The 22,060-nt window shown below is 39.7% G+C and overlaps 1 protein-coding gene across 7 annotated transcripts in view; it reads right to left on the bottom strand.

The window, feature by feature from the left end:
* ccdc172 (coiled-coil domain containing 172) overlaps positions 1-22,060 on the bottom strand; it is a 321,472-nt gene that overhangs the window by 174,691 nt on the left and 124,721 nt on the right. Inside the window, exon 9 of one of the 7 annotated variants that reach the window (XR_015505459.2) lies at positions 690-1,003. The exons of the other annotated variants lie outside the window; for them this stretch is intronic. The gene's annotated coding sequence lies outside the window, so the exon portion shown is untranslated. Of the gene's footprint in view, positions 1-689; positions 1,004-22,060 lie in introns of those variants that run through there. 7 annotated transcript variants of the gene reach the window in all.

Genomic DNA, 22,060 nt, shown 5'->3' with positions numbered 1-22,060 from the left:
GAGGCAGTACATGGAGGAAGTGCTAATTATACAAAGCAACTGTCAGTGCTCAGAGAATTAGATGCTAGAGTGAGAGAGACGTTTTTTTTTTTTTTTTTTGGAGAGAAGAGTGAAGATTGTTTCTACAGGTGGTCTGTTAAGCCCCCTGACCTGTGTGAAGCACACTAATAAAATTAAAATATAAATGCATAGTGATTTTTTTATTTTTATTTGTAAGAACATACACATTTTTTATTTATTTATTTTTTTTTACAGGTGATTTGTAAAGCCCACTCACTTGTGTGAGGCACACTCAGTTTAGGTTTTGTGTGGTGAGGTGGGGGTCCTAAGCTGCATCCCAAATGGCACACTTAACACTATACTCTTATCCACTATGTACTTATGCACTTACACACTCAACAGCATAGTATATTAATATGGTGTTGGCATAAATGGAACACAAACCCGTTTTTAGGGTTTTCACCTTTATTTTTGATAGGACAGTAGTGAGAATTGACAGGAAAGCATGGGGAGCAGAGAGAGGGGAAGGATCGGCATAGGACCGCGAGGCAGAATCGAACCTGGGTCGCCGCAAGCACCGGAGTGTAACCGGAGTGTAACCACTACACCACAGGCGCCAAGCAAACCCGTTTTTTAAAGCTCGTCTAGGGAAGGGGTTAGCAACATAAAAGGACACGGAAATCAGAAATACAATGCTCTATTTATTTAGAGACCAGAATATAAGTGTCCGATCAAATTAAGGTGGCAACAAAAATATAGATCATTAATTAAACAATTTTTCTCAATCAAAACAATTACTTAAACAAAGAAAGAAACAAACAAACATAAACAAAACATAAACCATAAAGAAAACATAGACAAAGTATGAATAAAGCATAGATTAAAGAAACGGCAAAAATACCAGCATGGCTCCTCAGCAGCGGCTGCACAAGACGTGCACAGAAGTCTCAGACCTTCATCAGGACAAGATACGCAGAGGTTCTCAACAAGTACGGGTCATACTCTTGAAAGAGACAAGATCGGTAGGATCAGTCACCTCGACACACACCCAGCTTCCGCTTATAAAGGTAACAAGTCAAATTAGCGGCAGGTGCAAGGCGAAGCCAGCCTCAAAGAAAAGAAACAGCAAATAGTAAAAATCAACAAACTCCAAAGCAACACAATGAAGATATTTATTATATATATATATATATATATATATATATATATATATATATATAAATATATATATATATATATATATATATATATATATATATATATATATATATATATATATATATATATATATAATATAAAGAAGAAGAAGTAGAAGGATAAATAAATAATAACTTTGACAAAGTGGAAATTCAAACCGTTTCACAGATAACGGTTGCCAAATTAGTAAAATAAATGACCAAACTACAAAATAATACCTACCATGAACATGACCACATTCACCATCAGGAGGTGGTATAATCACTCTCGTAGACAACTGCTTTCACAATTCACAAGTAAAGCAAACCGACATCAGTACCAAAAAGCTCCACCCCATCCGCTACATGAGCAGAGCAGCGGCTATTGAGTTTGAAGTGTCCAACATTCCACACTTCTTTTTAACAGTTAAATAAGTGCATCACTCGGGTATTTAAAGTGCACTTATTTTTAGAGTTTTCAGTGTGAATAAACTACTTGCACTATTTATACTACAAAATGGCGTAGAATAGTGCATAAGTATGCAGAGTACACCTCTAGTTTTGTTCACAGGGGTTCAACGATACCAGTGAGTGCAAATGTGGGAATAAGAAGATCATTCCACCAGCATGGAATGTTGAATGTAAATGTTTTGGAAAGTGGCGTATAGCCTCCCTGTGATGGAACCACAAGGTGGTGCTCACTCCCCAACTGGGGGCTTCTGGAAGGCATGTAGGCCTTAAGTAGGATGTGGAGGTAAGATTGTGCAGTGACGTGGTTGTTCTGTAAGCAATCGTCAATGAGCCGAGCTTCGACCTGTAACCAATGCAGAGAGATAAAGAGAGGTGTACATGGGCTCTCTTAGGCTCATTAAAGACCAGACGAGCTGCAACATTCTGGATCATCTGTAGGGGTTTAAAGGTGTCGGACCGGGATTCAAGTTAGAAGAGCATTGGAGTAGTCTAGCCTTGAAATGATAAGAGACTAAAAGCTGCGCAGCATGATCTGTTGGAAAGTGTCAGATTTTTCTGATGTTGAAAAGTGCAAACCTGAGGCTACAGAAAAGTGACATTGCAGAAATAGAAACCATTGCTATAATAGAAACTTGATATGTCAATGTCATGAATGGTTAGGACAAAACTCTTATTAACATGTAAAAGAAAGTTTTGTCACATGCGGCAGTGCTGTGTTCTGTGTTTAAGGCACAGTGTAGTCTAGCAGTGGAGCTATGATGTACAGTATAAGAAAAAAGATGTGGTGATTGAAGGATGGGCTTTACTTTTGGGTTATGTATTGTTCACTGACAATAAAAATACAGCCTCCTCCTTCCCTCGACTTTAAACCTTAAGACAGTTGTGCCAAACCTTGGAAGAAAGGAGGGACGCGCAGCTGGAGAGCACAGGGCAGGATGGACTGAGTGACAGAGAGAGAGAGAGAGAGAGAGAGAGAGAGAGAGAGAGAGAGAGAGAGAGAGAGAGAGAGAGAGAGAGAGAGAGAGAGAGAGAGAGAGAGAGAACTGATTTTGTTCTGTTGTATGTGTTTATAGGGGCTTAATGTATAAGGGAAGGATAGACAGTGACCCAAAAGACCCAATCAGGGAACACATGTCAGTAGCCATGATTCCATTTTCCGATGCTTCATTTTTGCTATGCCCACCCTGACTCAACAAACAAAAAACAGCCGCTGCAGCGTTTTCAGAAGTCTTCGGAGTTGAAAACCCAAGGGTGTGGATGGAAGGCGTAACCGTAGCAAAATTTTTAGTATAAATGATGCCTGAGGCTACAGTTCACACAACCAGAACAACACTGGATAACAGAAGACTGTAATAAAAGTTGCTTAGTATGTTGAGTCTTGATTTCTGCTGCAACATTTGGATAGGGTCCGAATTTGGCATGTATATGAAAGAGTCAATCCATTCTGTCTAGTATGAAAGATTCATTCTGACTGTGGTTGTGTAATAGTGTGAGGGATATGTTCTTGACATTAAAAAGAATACTTCGGGCACCTTATGACAATGTGATGTAGTGCAACAAAATATTTTACCACATAATATGATAGAAAGCTTGAGCAGTTGTCAAGATTTAAAAACTGATGCTGTCAGTCTTCACAATAAGAAAAGCTGCACTGATATAGTGAGATCACTATTTTTGTTACCACTATTCTTGAGATTTTGGTGTAACTTCATTGAAATCCATGGAGAGCCTGCTGTTTATAACAGCAGCTTAATGAGCAAAATAAAACAATGTGCTTTAATCGATGATGATGATGCCTTAAAAAAACTGCTGGACAATAATATGTCTCTGGTCGGTAATAGTACTAAGACAAACAGGTCCTACATTCCATATACACAGACCAAATGATAATGTAGCATATTAACTCCCACATTTAAATGCAGTTGTAACACCCAAACGCTTCTGCTTACATGGTCAACGAAAACAGGGAGGAAGCAGTCTGTGGCAGTCAGTTTCTTATTTAGGTTTGATTTTGATTTGCATTCAAAAAAATTATTTGATTCATTAAAATCAGACTATTAAAGATCCGTTTTGTAGTTTTGTTTTTCCATGATATTCTGCGCTATAAAAAAATTATATGATTACATTTATTCATTTTCTTGTCAGTTTAGTGCCTTTATTAATCCGAGGTCGCCCCAGCGGAATGAACCGGCTCATTTTTACTTATCCAGTTCATTTTTTATGCAGCGGATGCCCTTCCAGCTGCAAACCATCTCTGGGAAACATCCCCACACACACTCATACAATACGGACAATTTAGCCTATCCAATTCACCTGTACCGCATGTCTTTGGACTGTGGGGGAAACCAGAGCACCCGGAGAAAACCAACGCGAACACAGGGAGAACATGCAAACTCCACACAGAAACGCCAACTGAGCCGAGGATCGAACCAGCGACCCAGCAACCTACTTGCTGTGAGGCGACAGCACTACCTACTGCGCCACTACGTCACCTATATGATTACAAAGTGACTTAAATAAATTAGTCGTTGAGTGCGAGGGATCGTTTTATTGTTCATCTGCACAGAAAATAACAAAATCATAACAAAAAAAGCAAACTGAGTATGAACTGCAAAAAAAAATACTACTACAGCCTTTAAACTACAAAATCGAATGTTATTTAAATTTTGTACTCAATTTGTAATCATTTGTGAAATGTACTAGAAATTGCTACATTTTCATGAAACTTGTTTTCATTAACAGTCCTGCTTTTCTTTGGGGGCTTAAGCCCCTGATGTATTTTCAAAAGCCCCTGATCGTTTGGAATATGTTGCAATTAAATAAAAATAGGTTGTATAACATTTATTTTGTTAGTACTTAAAATTACCACATAACATTCCACTTAACGCAGCTTTTGTGTCGGCCATTCAGCAGTACCTGTTTCTACTGGCAGGTGGGAGTGGGACTGTTGTCATAGTTGTCAAACGGCAAGTATTAAAAAAAATCCCACCACTGCACTGTCTTCATTCATTCATTATTTTGAGGAGCTGAAGCTGATGAGGTAATGATACAACTGTTTTGCAAAACTGAATAGTTCTAACAACTAATAAAGCTAAATATTAGTTTTTACAGTAAAATGTGTGTAATTATGGTGAAATAAAATAACTAATCAATAAAATGTGTGTCATACTAATGTAAATACATGCCAGATATTTAGAAAAGCGTAAATTCTTTTAGATATCTAGACATCTTTATCTAGATCTGATATAGGCAGTCATATCTCCTTCTGTAATAGTTAAATCAAAGTGATTTGCATCTTATTATTTTACAGCTATATTCTACTGTAACATGCTATGTCAGTTAGTATCGGATTATACAACAATTTATTATTTTGAAAATACCTAAAATGGCCAGAAGAACACAGTTAAAGCTTTTTTTATGTTTATTCGGATCTTATTTTTATTCATTCAAGTACAGCAATAGCTGGATGCCATCATTCATATTAGGGATTTCCTGGAATGTTCTAATACTTTTACTCAACTCAAGTATGAGTGAAATAGGCATTACATACATTAAAAGTGCCATAATGTCCACATCACCCTATTTTGAGAAAAACTGAAGAAAAAAAAAATCTATCTCTAAAGAAATTTCAAGAAACGGGTTATTTAGCGGGGTGAACTAGAACTTAGATTTGTTTTGGGTTGGGGGCGTTGGGGGGTTGACTTCTGTGCGGCTAAGCCCCTCATCCCTTTCGACCTTAGCAACGCCCCTGGGCCCCACATTTTTGAACATACAGTGGGGGAAATAAATATTGAACGTGTCAGCATTTTTCTCAGAAAACATATTTTTAAAGATGCTGTTGACTTGAAATTTTCACCAGATGTCAATAACTACCAAATAAATCCATATGTACAAAGAAAACAAATCTAATTAGTTTGCAAGTTATGTGTAATAAAATGAAATTAAACAGGGGAAAGGTGTGAGATTTGATAGACAAGATCCACAGAACCATAAAGATTTTTACACTCTGTTGAAAAAATAAAAATAAAATCATACCTGGGCAATGCATGACTTCATTCTCCATATGAGAAGCGTCTTTACACTGCCATCACCAAAAAAGGCCTTTAACTGTCTAAAGTATTAAAAACATTTCAGTAGTTCAGTACTTTCCCTTTGTGTCATTCCGTTGTTATTACACATAACATTTATTTTTCAGATTTTTTGTTTTGTTTTGTTTTATTTTATATATTTTAATTGTTGGCGTTTTTACCAAAATCTGGTTCAATTCCGTGTCAATAGCTCCTTTAGCAATATTATTTCCAGGAAAACAAAAATGACAAGTTCATTACTTATTTCCTGCCACTGTATACTTGGGAAATTTTAATTTCATAAAAATAAGTACCCCATCATTAAAAACAATGGCTCTACGGTGTGTCCTAATTGATCACACCGTGTAAACATTTACAGTACAGATTAGAAAAAGTATGTGATCCCCTGGCTGTAATAACACATTGACCTTACTTTGGCATCAACAACCTCCATTAATAGTTCCGGTAATTGCAGATTAGAGCTGCACAACAGTTTGGAGGAATATTTCTCCAATCCTTTTTTTCACCAATCCTGTTCCATCAATATAAAGGCAAATATAAATGTGAATCAAAGTAACATCAGAAATGCCTGGTAAAATTGACTAACAAAGATCACAGGGTTTACCCCTAAAGATAAATATATATTAATTTCTCTGACCTTCCTTTGGTTTTTGCTGACTAAATGACTGAATTTCCATGACATATGAAGAGTGGAAAAGCAGGGGCTGCTATTATATATTGCTTTTATATTATTAGTATAATATTAAAACATGTTAAAATAATAGCATAATATTAAAATGTTTTTAGCTCAAATATAATTTTACAATACTTCAATAGCCCCTGAGAACAGTAGATTAAAGTTTAGCCTTGACAGTTAACAGGTACAGTCCGGTGACTAAATTTGACAGGATTGTCAATTGATGACTGTGAGGGTGCTTTTACACTAGCACTTTCGGTCCACACCTGGGTTTGTTTGACGTCAGAGTGAAGTAAAGTATGTTTAGCTAGTGTAAACATGTCTTCTAAACTCAGGTGCGCACATACGAACTGTACCCAAGTCCACCTGAAAGAGTGGGTGGGGTGCAATGGTACGGTCCAGGTAATTGAACCAAGTGTGAAAGCATTAAAAGTGTGAACCTACACTTGTCTCACGGTTTGGTTCAGTTGCGATTTTCATTGATTCGGTTTAATTCGATATCTCGGTGCATCGATGATGCTTTCCATAAACAGTTTTATATTTTCTTCAAAGTACAGCAATTCTTGTATTAAAATGTATAAATATATTTGTATTTATATACTATTTGTAATACAATTTTGTCCTTTAATACAAACAGTCAGATATATAAACTGCACCTTTAAACAACATGAGCATTTATAGCAAATAAACAAATATAAATATCTCACCCGCATGTCTAGCAATTTCTTACTTACAACCTTAGGATTGGTCTCGCTCTCAACAGAAAGTGCTGCGTTTGGCTCTAACCCGCTAGCGCTGTTCACATATAAGTGACACTGATAAACAGCAGCGCTATCACAGCTGATCCACGATAGACACGGCGGAGACATCTATGCAGACATGCATTCGTGTCTGTATCCAGAAGTATTGCTGTAACAGCTGAGAGGAGAGGAAAAGTCACGCCAGCAGGTCAAATGGGCCACAGTTAGAGAGAGAGAGAGAGAAATGGAGCTTACTTTCATTCTCTTAATCGCAGTGAAATAGGGGCTTTTGAGGTAAGTGTTAGTGAAAGACTGTGCAGCAAACACACACGCAGAGAAATTGTGCACAGTTTCTACGTTTTTAAGTAGTTGGCGTGTTGTAAATACTCATGCTCGCCTCCCTCGCCATAGTAAGCTACGGCGACATAGCGCATAAATGATCTCTGTACATAATAACTGGTTATGATTATTACTGAACTGATACCGAATTATCTGCATCTGCATCGCGGTGCACCGAAGAAACAATTCATTTTCACACCCATAGAAAGCATCCTAAAAGGAAAAAAAAATGAAGCTGAAAAACAGCCAATCCATAAAAATAGACGTGAACAGCATGACATTCAATAAAGAAAAATTGACTATTATAGAAGGAAAATGAAAGTTAAAGTATCAAACCAAATCCCTCAAATTTAATGACAAGTCAGAAAAACGCTTTCAATGTCTGATTGCTATTTCAAAAATTCCATGACCCATGGGATGCCTGAGATCAGACCATCCATTCCAATATGTCTTTAGATGGTCTAGAGCAGTTTTAACCAGTAGATGGAAAATAAAACATTACATGCTACACTGACACCAATATCCAACGCTATACGCTCCATACATTTCATCAACTGTGAACCGCAAAACCTCTTCAGGCCTGTGGAGACAGATGTGCTCATATGTGTATTCGGGCAGGAACATGCAATTATTTGCCCTTTAATGAGACTTGGAATAACACCACATAATCTAGCACACCAGTGAACATCCCGACCTGTCTCTGACCTTGTTTTCTGCTCTGAAGGCATTATTCATGCCTTGATCAATCTGTACTAAGTGCAGGTTTGAGGCATTTAATCACAATCATTCCCAATCATAGCTGTGCATCTTACATAATGATGAACTGCGTGAATAGCTGTAAAACACCACATTACAGGGTAAACCAGTGAGACTGATCAGAAATGGCTGCATGAGTGGCAGTACTGAAAGATAATCAGGGAAATTGTCGTTAAAACGCTTTAATCTGGTTTCAATATTCACCGCACACTCCTCTTCCCGGCTGTTGTCTGGGTGGTGATTTCCGCATCAACATTTCACCTCTTTAAGACGTTTGTTCCAGGGTTTAATTTATAGTATTCGCTGCTGTGCTGTTGAAAACATGCATTAGTCTCTCAGAGCCCTGGGATTAAATAAACTAAAAACCAAACTAACTGCGGTAGCGATGATGCAGGAAAGAGAAATGAGAAAAAGTGGAAGTGTGCCATAGGTGCAGGCAATTAAAACAGACATCAAAATATCTATTTTGACCTTTTCATGACAGTAGTTTGCCCTGATAGACTCAGAACAGGGAGAGATTCTCCCTTAATGCGTGTTCTGTTCTTTTTCATCCACCACCAGCGTTTCCTTTCTTTGAATTTTGGCATGTGGACAAAATGTGAATCTATCCACCTAATTACTCTGCAGACTGCCATCAATCATGTGTCTAATGCTTTTAAAGTCTCTGAGTTAACAGTAAGGGCCAGTGCTATTTGTTTGTCTTCTCTCGCTTGTCTCTAGCAAGATGAGGTGCTCAAGTAACTTAATATTAAAGAAAACTCCAAACTTTTCTTTACTAGTGCTCATCTCTTCACCGAACTTGTGTTGTGTTCTTTCATTTTAAAATTTCCGACTTCCTAAAATATGCAACCCAAGCTCATTCTGAAAACGCAGACGTTTCTGGAGACCGCGTTTAGTTTTTTTCAAGTGAACGCTGTGGGGCGGTGTGGCGCCGCTCCGCTCCTCTTCTTCGCGTTCGCCGGCCGACGGCTCGCCTCGAGTGGAGGGCTTTCCCGATGCAACCAGGTTTGTCCGCTTAGCTCACAGCGTTGCGTCGGTGGAGCGGAGGCCCCAGAGGAGGAGGAGGAGCCGGCCGCAGGGACGATCACCGGGATCGAGTCCAGGTAACAGCGCTTCCAGAAATCAGGTAAGATGAAAAACAGAATCCAAAAAATAAGGGTGACAACGCGGCGAAAAAAACGAAAACGCTGTCAAAGTCGAAGACGAGGGCTTTTGCTTTTTTTTTTTGGACGGCTTTTGCAAACCGTCGCTCGGGTTTAGGGAAGGAGGAGGAGGAAGAGGAGGGCGGCCGGGGCTTTTCGCGCGAGAACAGCGTAGGCACGAACGGCGCGCGCTCCTGAGAGGCGTCCGAGACGCTAAAAAGTGCGCACAGCGGCCTTTCGCGGATACGCGAAAATAAAAAACGCTCAAATACCTACCTCACGGGACGTATCTCGCGGTTCACAGAAACGTCCGCGGGGCTACGTTTCCACAATGAGCCCGGGTTGTAAATATGATAAGAAAAAAAAGCAATACAGATCAACCACATGGTAAGTGCTATGTCTTATAAGAACACATGGCACAGCAGTATTGTTTGAAGCATGTTAATTTCGAAAGCATTTAACATTTCACATTTATCATGTAAATATTATTACTAAACCATGTTTCATATGTGTTTTCCACGTGTCGTGATCTTTCTGTAAGTGTAGTACTTAAAAAAAGGGCTGTTACAATATAAAGGCCTCGATATACTTTTTTTGTTTTTTTGTTTAAAGGCAAAAAGTAGTACAAATTGATCAATATACAGATGGTACACTGTTTTTAAACCCTCCAAAGCTCCTTTGTTACAAACGTGTGGGGTTATAAATGTGTTACACTACTTGTTGTGAGCAATCATATGAGAGGGGTCAGGATGCAGACCTGGTGCAGTGCAATCTGAGCTGCATCCAATGCTTTTAAATTGGCTCACCTAACCTAACCCCACCCCTAACCCTACCCCTCACAGTGACGCCATTTGCTCCATTTGAGTGCATTGTGTCTGACATTTCATCGCTAAGTAATGCAATATCAGCTTGCATCACAAAGGCTGCATCCAGATAACAAAAACAACTAACAATCATTGTAGACAAATTAAATGCAGATAGAAATCTTTTGACTGATGAAACGTAAAGTGAATCAACACACATTTAATGGTTATTCTGTGTTGTTTGAGATGCCCATCTTAAGTATTTCACAATGCAGCATTTAATCTTCATTGTGAAATACTTAAGATGGGCATTTAATTTAAATTTAAAGTTTAATTCAATGCTAATCAAAATACTGTTGCCAGTGTCACTGAAGTGAATACTATTAAGCAAAACACTTATGCCTCCTACTGTGAAAAATTTCACACAACAAATGTATGTCATTTTTTTGATCATCACAGCTGAGCTAAATGAAAACACATTTGGTTGGATTACTTTTAGATAGAAGATGCCCATGTGATCAAATATAACTTAAAAACAACAAAAGGACACCTCATTTCCTTATTTGGTGTGTTGTTAATGGGATTCAGAGATTCAAAATGGGGTTACAACCTGAAAATGTGAATTAACTTTTTAAGCGAGAAATGTAAAAGGGCACAATGTTATCTTACCAGTCTTGATTTGAAAGCCACTGCACTATTAAACTGAGAGACATCCGATAGAGGTAGAAAGCAGATAAAGGAAAAAAAAAAAGACACTAGATGTAAATGGCAATGTCTTCATCGTTCATTCATTCATTTTCTTTTCGGCTTAGTCCCTTTATTAATCCGCGGTCGCCATAGCGGAATGAACTGCCAACTTATCCAGCACATGTTAAATGCAGCGGATGCCCCTCCAGCTGCAACCCATCTCTGGGAAACATCCATACACACTCATACATTAAGGACAATTTAGCCTACCCAATTCACCTGTACTGCATGTCTTTTAGACTGTGGGGAAAACAGGAGCACGCAGAGGAAACCCACGCAAACGCAGGGAGAACATGCAAACTTCACACAGAAACGCCAACTGAGCCGAGGCTCAAACCAGCGACCTTCTTGCTGTGAGGCGACAGCACTACCTGCTACGCCACTGCATCGCCCCTGTCTTCATCATCTACTGGTAATTTAATCCGCAAACCACACGACCTAAAAACAGGTATAATCAGGACAAAAATGATTGTGAACAGACATTGTAAAGTTGACATCAAAGTAAAGTGTACCAATTACTGCTTCAGTCCTACTAAAATATAAATTTCCAAGTGGAGCTGTGTATTTTCCCATTGTTACAGGCCAGTACGTGTGGCTGTGTTTTGCTCTCTCTCTCTCTCTCTCTCTCTCGCTGTCAGTTTTACTTTGGTTCGCCCCTTTCAGATTCCCATTCATCCGCATAGACGCCAATCATAATTAACCTGGGTGACGTCACTGCCAATAGTGTGCAAAGTTTATAGAAACAGCAGCATGGATTCTCTTACTTCTTTATTTGTTGTATGCTCTGGGTCTGCTCGTGTGTGCTGTTCAGTGTTGTGCAAGTTACTTCCAAACTGTAATACATTACAGATTTTTTGTTACGGTTATTTAAAAGTAATCCCTTACCTTACAATATTACTGCCTCATAATTGTGATATGTTACATTACTTTCACCAAAATAACTACAGAATTAGAACTTAACATTTTAAAATGACTAAATGTACTGCAGAGCATTTTACATCCAGTAGAAAGTGATATGATGTAGCGTCATGACTGTGATCCATCTAGGGTACTAACAATATAGTACATAATTGGCAATGTAAAGGCTCAAGACAATGCAAGAAAGGATGTCAGCAGGAATCACAAATGATCTAAGTCTGTTAAAAGTATGGTAGAGGTAAAGTGATTATCTGGTCATATCTGTGAATAGCTTAAATATATTCATATTAGACACAACAGACCTATATGTAAACTCCAATGGCATTTCTGCTGCATTGACTTGTCACTCTCATCCACTATGGCGTGATTTTACTGACAAATGTCATGAGCGCAGTATTACAAGTCAAGAGCATGTACTGTAATACGAGCGAATGAATCTCTTTGCTCGTGCACAGATTTCCTCTGTTTGTGGTCAAAACTGCTTGTGAGCTCTCAAATACACTGCTCGCGCATATTTTCTCACGCTCTAATATATGCACTACTCACACACAAATTTTCTTACGCACTCTCATTACACTGCATGCTCAGTGAGATTATATAAAGACTCACAATTTGTGTCTTGTGTTCCCTCTTATTCGTGCTTTTTGATATGATTTATATTGGTCCACTATTGATTAACATTAACCAAAATACTAAAAAAAGACTTGCATATTATTTTTTATCTAATAAACTATAAAATTTTTGGCTGTATGCATATATGAGATATTTCCAGTTTCAAACACTTAAAGACACAGAGAATAGACGTTGGATGCAAAGAATACATTTTAGCTTGTATTCAAAATGTGCACCATACTTATCAAATAAAAAACATTTTAACAAAAATATAACTAACGCAAGCAGAAATGTAACTAATAGAAAATAGGGAAACACTTGATAAGGTATTATAGCCTACTGTACTATTCACTCTTCAAATAAATCTTACTATCAATCCCATTTTATCATGGCTTAAATAAAAAGAGCTAGTCTCTGTGGTCTTCCACATTGTTGATAAGATTTTGGAGGACATTTTCCCAGTCATCCTCTTCATTTTGAGGAGAAGCTGTTCCACAGGGCCCCTGAACACGCATATTGACATGTACAGTGTTTTGAACAGTACTATGGTAAAGTACTTCAATTAATCAGTTGTGGTAATACTATAGTTGCTTTGGTAACACATGTAATTTAAACAAATTACCCTGTGCCTAAAACCTAAAACATAGGCAGTATAGCTTACACTCAAAAACAATAGTAATTTTTATAGAATTGACCTCAACCTTTTAGTGTTTCGTGTAGAGTTAATAAATAGTGTACCAATATATAAACCTTATTAACATTCTTGGGATAACCAATTTAACAGGAGAATCTTTGGAGAGCAAAAGCATGAAAGGAAACGGAAACACAAGGCACAAATTGTGAGTCTGCATCATCACACAGACATGGGGAGAAAATGCAAACTCCACACTAAAATTTCAACTGACACAGCTGGGATTCAAACCAGCGACCTTCTTGCTGTGAGATGACATTGATATCCACAGCACCACCGTACCACCCTATTTCGATTCCTTTCACTTCTGTAAATAAATTTAATTTATTTTTGGGATAACCTCGTTGTCAATTTGGTCTCTTTACAAAATGAGTCACAAACTAAATGTTACAGTACCTCTTTTACCCCTAGACCTAAAATTAACAAGTCGTACCACCAATTATTAGACACATTTCACTCAATAATACAACTGAAATATACTTTGCAAAATTATCAAAGAAAGGACACTAAATGGAATAAAATGAGACAGCTGACCCATTTTTTTCTCTCTTATCTTAACCATTTCTTATTCAGGTAAATTAAAAACAAACAAACAAAAAATAAAAAAAATAAAAACTTGGAGTTCTTGACACATTGAAATGAGTCACCTACTGTAGAAGTGGGACTAAATGTTTTCAAAATGCAGTCGTGACTCTCCAGGTTCAAAGCCAAACCTTTCTGAGGACTCAGGTTTGTCATAAGTGGACTATTGGAATCCACCCAAACTGAAGGACAGTCAAAGGTCTGCTTTGAAGATAAGAGGCTGCAATTACAGAAAGCAGAAGGGATCATTTAGGGTGCAAATGGTTAAAAGTCCTGCTTCCCTTCCATCTAGCAAAGAGAGAGAGAGAGAGAGAGAGAGAGAGAGAGAGAGAGAGAGAGAGAAGGAAGTTTGGTGCTTGGAAAAGTTAAGAGCGATTCTTGCTGGCAGAGCTCATTGTTTTAAATCTGAGCACGTATGTTTCACAGAGTGCCAAAGCTTTGAGGTCGACCAACCCTCTCCTCTGAGACGAGACCCCAAACATCCTCTAAATTAGAGGTCAAGGGAGAAATGACATCAGCTTCTTTTATACAGCACCCTTCGTGCCCAGCAAACGACATCCTACAGTGAGCAAGGCAGCTGGGGTCAGTCAAAGAAACAGCAGTCTGATTGAACTAAAGAGGCAAAAGAAAGAGCAGGAGATGAAGAGAAAGCTGCCGAGTGCCATAAGAACTGTAATGAAGAGGGTAAGGCTTTCTTTTTTCTCTGTCTTTAAATCTCGGTCTCTACTCTATCACGAGGCCCATGTCAAACTGGGAGTTAGTGTTTTAACCTTTTTAACTCACATGTGCAAACACCTTTCAGCCTGTAGTGAATCAGGATACGTGTTTCCTGCAATATGCATGCGTTTTGTTTGAGAAGCCACATCAATGCGAGACGTCCTTTTATGTGCGCACTTGGAGATCAGATATAGAGAACACTGCAGATCAAAACAGAAGTTGGAGGGAGGTGAATCAATGGATATTTAATTTACGCTCAATTCCTTCTCCCCTGTGATCTCCTTCCACTTTTCACACCATTTCAAAATATAATAATATTGGGTCTGATCAGTGTATGCGAGGGTTGAATATAGTGTGTGCTCACAGGCACAACACTTGTGGAACACACTTGATTTCTCTCTCAACTCTACAAATGCACAACTGTTCATAGTTTATTGTGTGTATTTTGGCTTGTTTGTTTGTAACTGAAGTAAATTTCTCAAAAATATTCTGTATTTGAGATGATTCAAAAATACAATAAAATCTAAAAGTTAATTTGTTTTTATTTGTAAATATTAGAAATGATTTATCTGTTGCATTAGATCACTTTATGCATCCATAATAATAACCAATATACAAGTGTAAATATTAGTCTGATCATTTTGTGTCAATAAAAATAAAACACATACAAATTGAAGTAATTAATGATTAAATGCTGATCAGTTCACGTTAAAGTTTTGGCACTGTAACTACTTGCCCCAAAGGTCTTTGCCCATGCTTCCTTGCAAAACAACTCAAGCTAATTAGATGGAGAGTGTTTGTGAATGGCAGTTTTCAGATCTTGCCACAGATTCTCAATTGAATTTAGGTCTGGACTTTGACTGGGCCATTCTAACACATAATTATGTTTCATTTTAACCATTCTATTGTAACCTTGGCTATATGTTTAAGGTCATTGTCCTGTTGGAAGGTGAATCTCTACCCCAGTCCCAAGTGCTTTGCAGACTCCAAGTTTTCATCCAAGATTACCCTATAATTTGACTTCATCCACCTTTCCATCAACTCTGACTAGCTTCCCCGTAACTGCTGAAGAGAAGCAGCCCCAGAACATGATGCTGCCACCACCATGTTTGACAGAGGGTATTGTGTGTTCAGAGTGATGTGCAGTATTTCCGCCAGACATAGCATTTTGCATTTTGGTCAAAACGTTTAAGTTTGGTCTCATCTGACCAGAGCACCTTCTTCCACAAGTTGGCTGGGTCACTTACATGGCTTCTGGCAAACTGCAAACGGGACTTCATGTGGTTTTCTTTTAACATTGGCTTTCTTCTTGCTACTCTTCCATAAAGACCAGATTTGTGCAGTGCATAACTGACAGTTGTCCTAGTGACAGATTCCCCACCTGAGCTGTATATTTTTGCAGTTTATCCAGAGTCATTATGGGCCTCTTGGCTTCATCTCTGATTAGTGCTCTCCTTTTTTCTGCCTGTTAGTTTACGTGGATGAGCATGTCTCAGTAGGTTTGCAGTTGTGCCATACTCTTTCCATTTGCAGATGTTTGACTTAACAGCGTTCCGTGAGATGTTCAAAGCTTGGAAAATCTTTTTATAGCCTAACCTTGCTTTAAATTTCTTCACAACTTTATCCCAGACCTGTTTGGTGTGTTCCTTGAACTTTATGATAATGTTGGCTCCCCAATATTCTCTTAACAAACCACATAGGCAGTCACAGAACAGCTGTATTTTTTACAGAGATTTAATTACACACAGGTGGACTCCAATTAGTCATTAGGTTAACATTCGATCAGTCAGCAAACGTCTGAAGACAATTGGATGCACTCAGAAAAAAGGGGGCTGAATACTTTTGCACTCTGCACTTTTTTATTTGAAAAAAAAAAAGGAACTTCTGTACTGTATATATATATTTTTTATACTTTACAATTGTGTGCCAATGTGGAAAAGTTCAAGGGGCTATACATTATACAAAACGTCAAAAGTGAGAGGGCACTTTCAATGATAAAAAAATATAGCACTTGAATTATTTCATTTTTAACAATCAATTAAATTGCACAGTGTTTTTATATCAAAACTTGATAATGATATAAAATATATTACATTTTGATGGTAAAATAAAACCTTTTAAGCGATGGCTGTTATTTGTTTCAGTATTCAAATATTAAATAACAAATGCATCAAGTTAAATAAAAAACAAATATGAAACAACAACTATGTATCAGGATATAAAGCATATAAAGGACTATTTTGTTATTTAATTTTTTTTTTCTTCATAATTAATTAACAAGCTATAGAAAACACAGAAACATGCCCACATGAATGTCAAACTTATGTATAACTGAATCATATAATGGCCTATAGCTGAAATGATGTCAAAACGTATTATATATATATATATATATATATATATATATATATATATATATATATATATATATATATATATATATATATATGTGACAAAGGAGTTTGTCACTGGCCTGCGGCAGAGCTGTACACCCACATATTCACGCACACACACATAACTTACCTTCACTCCACCAGCCGATCTACCGGGTGCACACGGGAGATTGCGCTGTAATAAAAACACATACACGCACAAACACATTATATACTCCATTAATCCTTGCATATTCTGACACGCCATAAATCACACCGCATACATTTGTCTTACCTGTGTGTCCGTTTGTGTTTGTGTTTGTTCGTCTCGTTGCGTTTCTGTTGCGTCTCTCTTCCGGGTTGCGCAATCACGGCTACGGGAGGCAAAAGGGGCCAAAAAGGTCATGCGCAGCATTTTATGCACAGTGATGCGCTGCACATGCGCTGAGTGGTTGGGCGCCCGGGGGAGACTATGTGTTTTATGTGGGAGTCGTAGGAGATAGAAGGTGTGAGTAGTGGCGAATGGTTGGTTTGATAATTCTGGATAGAAAATATTTTGTATATAATTATTTTGTTACTTTATTGTCTTTATTTGTTTGTTTTGTTGTTTGTTTATTTTTGTATATATATATATATATATATATATATAATTTTTATTATTTTTTTGTCTACTTTATTTTTTTGGATTTTTGGATTGGACACTTTTGCACTGTAAATAAACGCACCTTGCACCATAGTGCTACGTCGACTGAGCCATCATTTATTTTTTTCTTGTTTCACACACACCCTAAAAACGCCTCTGTGTGACAAGTGGTGTCAGAAGTGGGATGGCCAGTCGTAGAAAAGTGACTTCTGGAAAACAGGCCAGGAAGGGTCTGCGGTCACAAAAACCTGTGCTGGAAGAGGTAGCATGGGACACTATGGACGAAGAGGAGACAGCCAGTGCAGAGGGTGCCGAATCCATGTCCCCTAGAGTTAAACCTGAATCAAAAGGTATGGAGAGCGATGTAGTGGCATTGATGAGGACATTTCTGACAGCTCAGTCAAAAAGGGAAGAAGGCCTCATCTATGAGCTACGGGGGTTGCGAGAGTCACTGCAACGCTCAGTTATACCAGAAACATCACCAAGCCAAAGCCTACGCCTAGATCTACCCACACCTGCAGCTTCACGAATTCGGGGACCGTCAGTCATGCAGAACCCGACACTGTCGACGCAGAGGGCGGCAGACTCACCACCACCACCACCAATGCGACCAGAGTCACGGATGCCAGCATTTCAAGAGGGAGAGGACGTGGAGAATTACTTGCGTCGTTTTGAGCGTCTGGCAAAGACCTGGGGTTGGCCGGAAGAGGAATGGGCGAATCGACTAGTACCCCTTCTCACCGGAAAAGCGCTGGAGGCATACCTCGCGATGGACGAAGATCGGGCGGAAGTCTAAAAGGATCTTCGGGAGGCACTGATGGCGAAATTCGATTTATCAAAAGAGACCTACCGACAACGTTTTCGGCAGACATCAATTCCTGCTGGAGAAACACCGACGGAGACCTACAATCGCCTCAAGGGGCTCTACAAACGATGAATACGTCCCGAGCAGTGCACAAAGGAGGAGGTAGGAGAGGCTATCATCCTGGAGCAGCTGCTACGAGTACTGCCATTGGAGGTACGGACCTGGGTGAGAGAGCATGAGCCGACCGATGGGCTGAATGCAGCAAAGTTGGCAGTCCAGTACTTGAATGCACACCGAGGAGGTCAGATGTATGCCCGTTCTACACCAACACGAGGGGCCAAGCACACTGATACATCTGGAAAAGGTACTGTCTCTGTTTTTCCTACTAAAAAGCTTATTTGCTATTACTGTCAACAAGAGGGGCACAAGGCGTCGAACTGCCCAGTACGCAAACCCAAACTCACCAGTCTGTGTTATGTTCCAAGAGAGGGGGACGTAAAAGACAAGGTGACGTACACTAATCGACACATAGACGTCACCGTGAATGGACAAAACATAAATGCACTCATTGACACTGGCAGCACATTTACACTGATAAAACAATGCTACATTCCAAGAAACACCATTGACTTTACACACACAGAGAACATCCAATGCGTACATGGGGACAAAAAAGACTATCCTACCACTGAAGTGACTCTTGTTATCAATGATCAACCATACTTGATGTCAGTGGGGGTAGTGGATGCTTTACCTGTAGGTATGGTTTTGGGATGGGACCTACCTGTGTTGAACGAACTGTTAAGCAATGCTGTTGAAAGTACCAATATGTATGATGTTATATCATGTCCTGTGCTAACACGCTCACAAACCAGAGAGTGTTTAGAGCCCTTACCTGCTATGGATGACAGTTTGATCCAAGGGGAGGGGGGTAAACCAAAAAAGTCACGGCGACAGCGCCATCTAGAGAAGCAATTGGGTTCACCTATTGTGGAAGTGTCAACTGAAGGGTTGAAGGTGACTGAATGGGATGTCCCTAAAAATATTGCACAGTTACAAGCTGAAGATGTAACATTGAAACCTTTGTTTTCTAAAGTGTGTGAGGGGGAAAAACAAATTGAGACGCTAGGGGCAGAGAAATATGTGATAGAAAAGGATGTACTATATGTGTTGTCTGATGGTGTCAAACGTCTTGTTGTGCCTACATGTTGCAGATCACTCATATTACATCTAGCACACACCATTCCTTGGTCTGGACATTTAGCACACCAGAAAACCTACCAACGCATCGGTACACGATTCTATTGGCCTTCCATGTATACTGACGTACACACATATTGCTCCACATGTATTGTTTGCCAGAAAACCAGCTCTGTTCACAGGTCAGCGCAAGTTCCTTTGCATCCATTACCTGTCATCGAAACTCCATTCAAACGGATCGCCATGGACATTGTTGGGCCACTGGAAAGAAGCAGTACAGGCAACCAGTATATATTAGTCATCTGTGATTACGCTACACGATACCCTGAAGCATTCCCTCTACGCAGCATCACAACTGCTAAGGTAATCACTGCATTAACACAACTGTTTTCCAGAGTTGGATTCCCGCAAGAGATCATCACTGATCAGGGCACTAATTTCACATCAAGACTGATGCAGTTACTGCACAAGCAGCTGGGCATCCATTCCATCCGCACAAGTCCCTACCATCCACAAACCGATGGATTAGTAGAGAGATTTAATCAAACCCTCAAAAGGATGTTGAGGAAATTTGTAAGTGACAACGGCAAAGACTGGGACAAGTGGCTTCCGTTCCTGCTATATGCATACCGAGAGGTCCCACAGGCATCCACAGCCTTTTCGCCTTTTGAACTCCTGTACGGATGGCAGGTGCAAGGTCCTCTCGATCTGGTGAAGAGGAGTTGGGAAGCATCAAGCACTACAGCCGAAGGAGAAACTAACATTGTAAAGTTTGTATTGCAGATGAGAGACAGACTTGAGAAGTACCGAGAGCAAGCTCAGGAGAATCTGGAGGAAGCTCAGAAGAACCAGAAGCTGTGGTACGACAAATGGTCTCGACGGAGAGAATACCAACCAGGACAAAAAGTGCTGTTACTATTACCATCTTCCACAAACAAGCTATTGGCGAAGTGGCAGGGTCCCTATGAGATCACTAAGAAGAAGGGTCCTGTTACCTATGAGGTGTTTCATCCAGATAAGGGGAAGAAAAATCAAACATACCACGTCAATCTTTTGAAGGAATGGTGGGAGCCAGGACCTGAGTGGAAGAAAGGTATGTTGGCCTGTAAGGTGGAGACACCTGAAGCAGAAGATGATGACAAGGTGGACTTTGAAACCCCAGAACACTTGCAGTCAGCGGTAAGCCTGGAACATCTGCAAGAGAGGCAAAGAGTGGAACTGACTGAAGTGTTAAACACCTACCCAGAATTACAGAGAGGAAGACCTGGAAGAACAAACTTGGTGGAGCACAAAATCTGTCTAACGGAATCAACACCTATTCGTCAAAGGCCATATAGAGTGCCTGAAAGCCTGATTAAACCCTTGAAGGAAGAGCTGAAGATGATGTTGGAAATGGACATCATAGAACCATCGACTAGTGCTTGGAGTAGTCCAATAGTCATTGTACCTAAGAAGGATGGTACGCTGAGAGTATGCCTGGACTTCAGGAAGTTAAATGCGTTGTCCAAGTTTGACGCTTACCCGATGCCACGCATCGATGAACTGGTCGAGAGGATTGGGAGAGCCAAATACATCACTACTTTGGACCTCTGTAAAGGATACTGGCAGGTACCCTTGGAGAAGACGAGCAGGGAGTATACTGCATTTAGGACACCAGTGGGCCTATACCATTTTAAGACCATGCCCTTTGGTCTTCATGGAGCTCCCGCAACGTTCCAAAGACTCATGAATCAGGTATTAAGAAACTGTGAGGAGTACAGTGCCGCATACCTGGATGACGTAGTCATTTATAGTACTACCTGGACCGATCATGTACACCATCTGCACAAGATTCTGCAGAAGATACAGAGAGCTGGTTTGACACTGAACGTCGCCAAGTGCGAGTGGGCCAGACAAGAAACGAGGTATCTTGGGTTCCAGCTGGGGATAGGAGAGATACGACCACAAGTGGACAAATTGGAGGCACTCCGCAACTGTCCTAGACCTCGTACCAAGAAGGAGGTACGATCCTTTCTCGGACTGGTGGGATGGTATCGGAGATTCATTCCTCAATTCTCTGAAAAAGCAGCACCCTTGACGAATTTGACGGCTAAAGCCATAAAGAATCCGGTTCCGTGGACCGAAGAATGTGAGAAGGCTTTCATTACCTTGAAAGAAAGAATGTGTACTGTACCTGTTTTACGAAGCCCAGACTTTACAAAGAAGTTCTTGGTACAGGTGGATGCCTCAGCGAGAGGAATTGGAGCAGTGCTTATGCAGGAGGATGAAGGTCAGGAACACCCCATCCTATACCTGAGTAGAAAGCTGTTGCCACGAGAGACCAGGTATGCCACCATTGAAAAAGAAGGATTGGCTATAAAGTGGGCACTGGACAGTTTGAGATACTACCTGATGGGTAGAGAGTTTACCCTAGAAACGGATCATAGAGCCTTAACCTGGATCAATACAATGAAAGACCAGAACGCCAGAGTGACCAGATGGTACCTGTCACTGCAGCCTTTCAAGTTTAATGTAAGATACAAGGCGGGAAAGAGCAATGTCACAGCAGATTACCTGTCACGATTGCCTGACGTCAGCAATCTA

The sequence above is a fragment of the Danio rerio genome, chromosome 13, assembly GCF_052040795.2.
Source record: "Danio rerio strain M-AB ecotype USA chromosome 13, GRCz13ab, whole genome shotgun sequence".
In the NCBI taxonomy this organism is placed as follows: Eukaryota; Metazoa; Chordata; class Actinopteri; order Cypriniformes; family Danionidae; genus Danio; species Danio rerio.
This window is presented reverse-complemented; position numbering and strand designations above follow the sequence as displayed.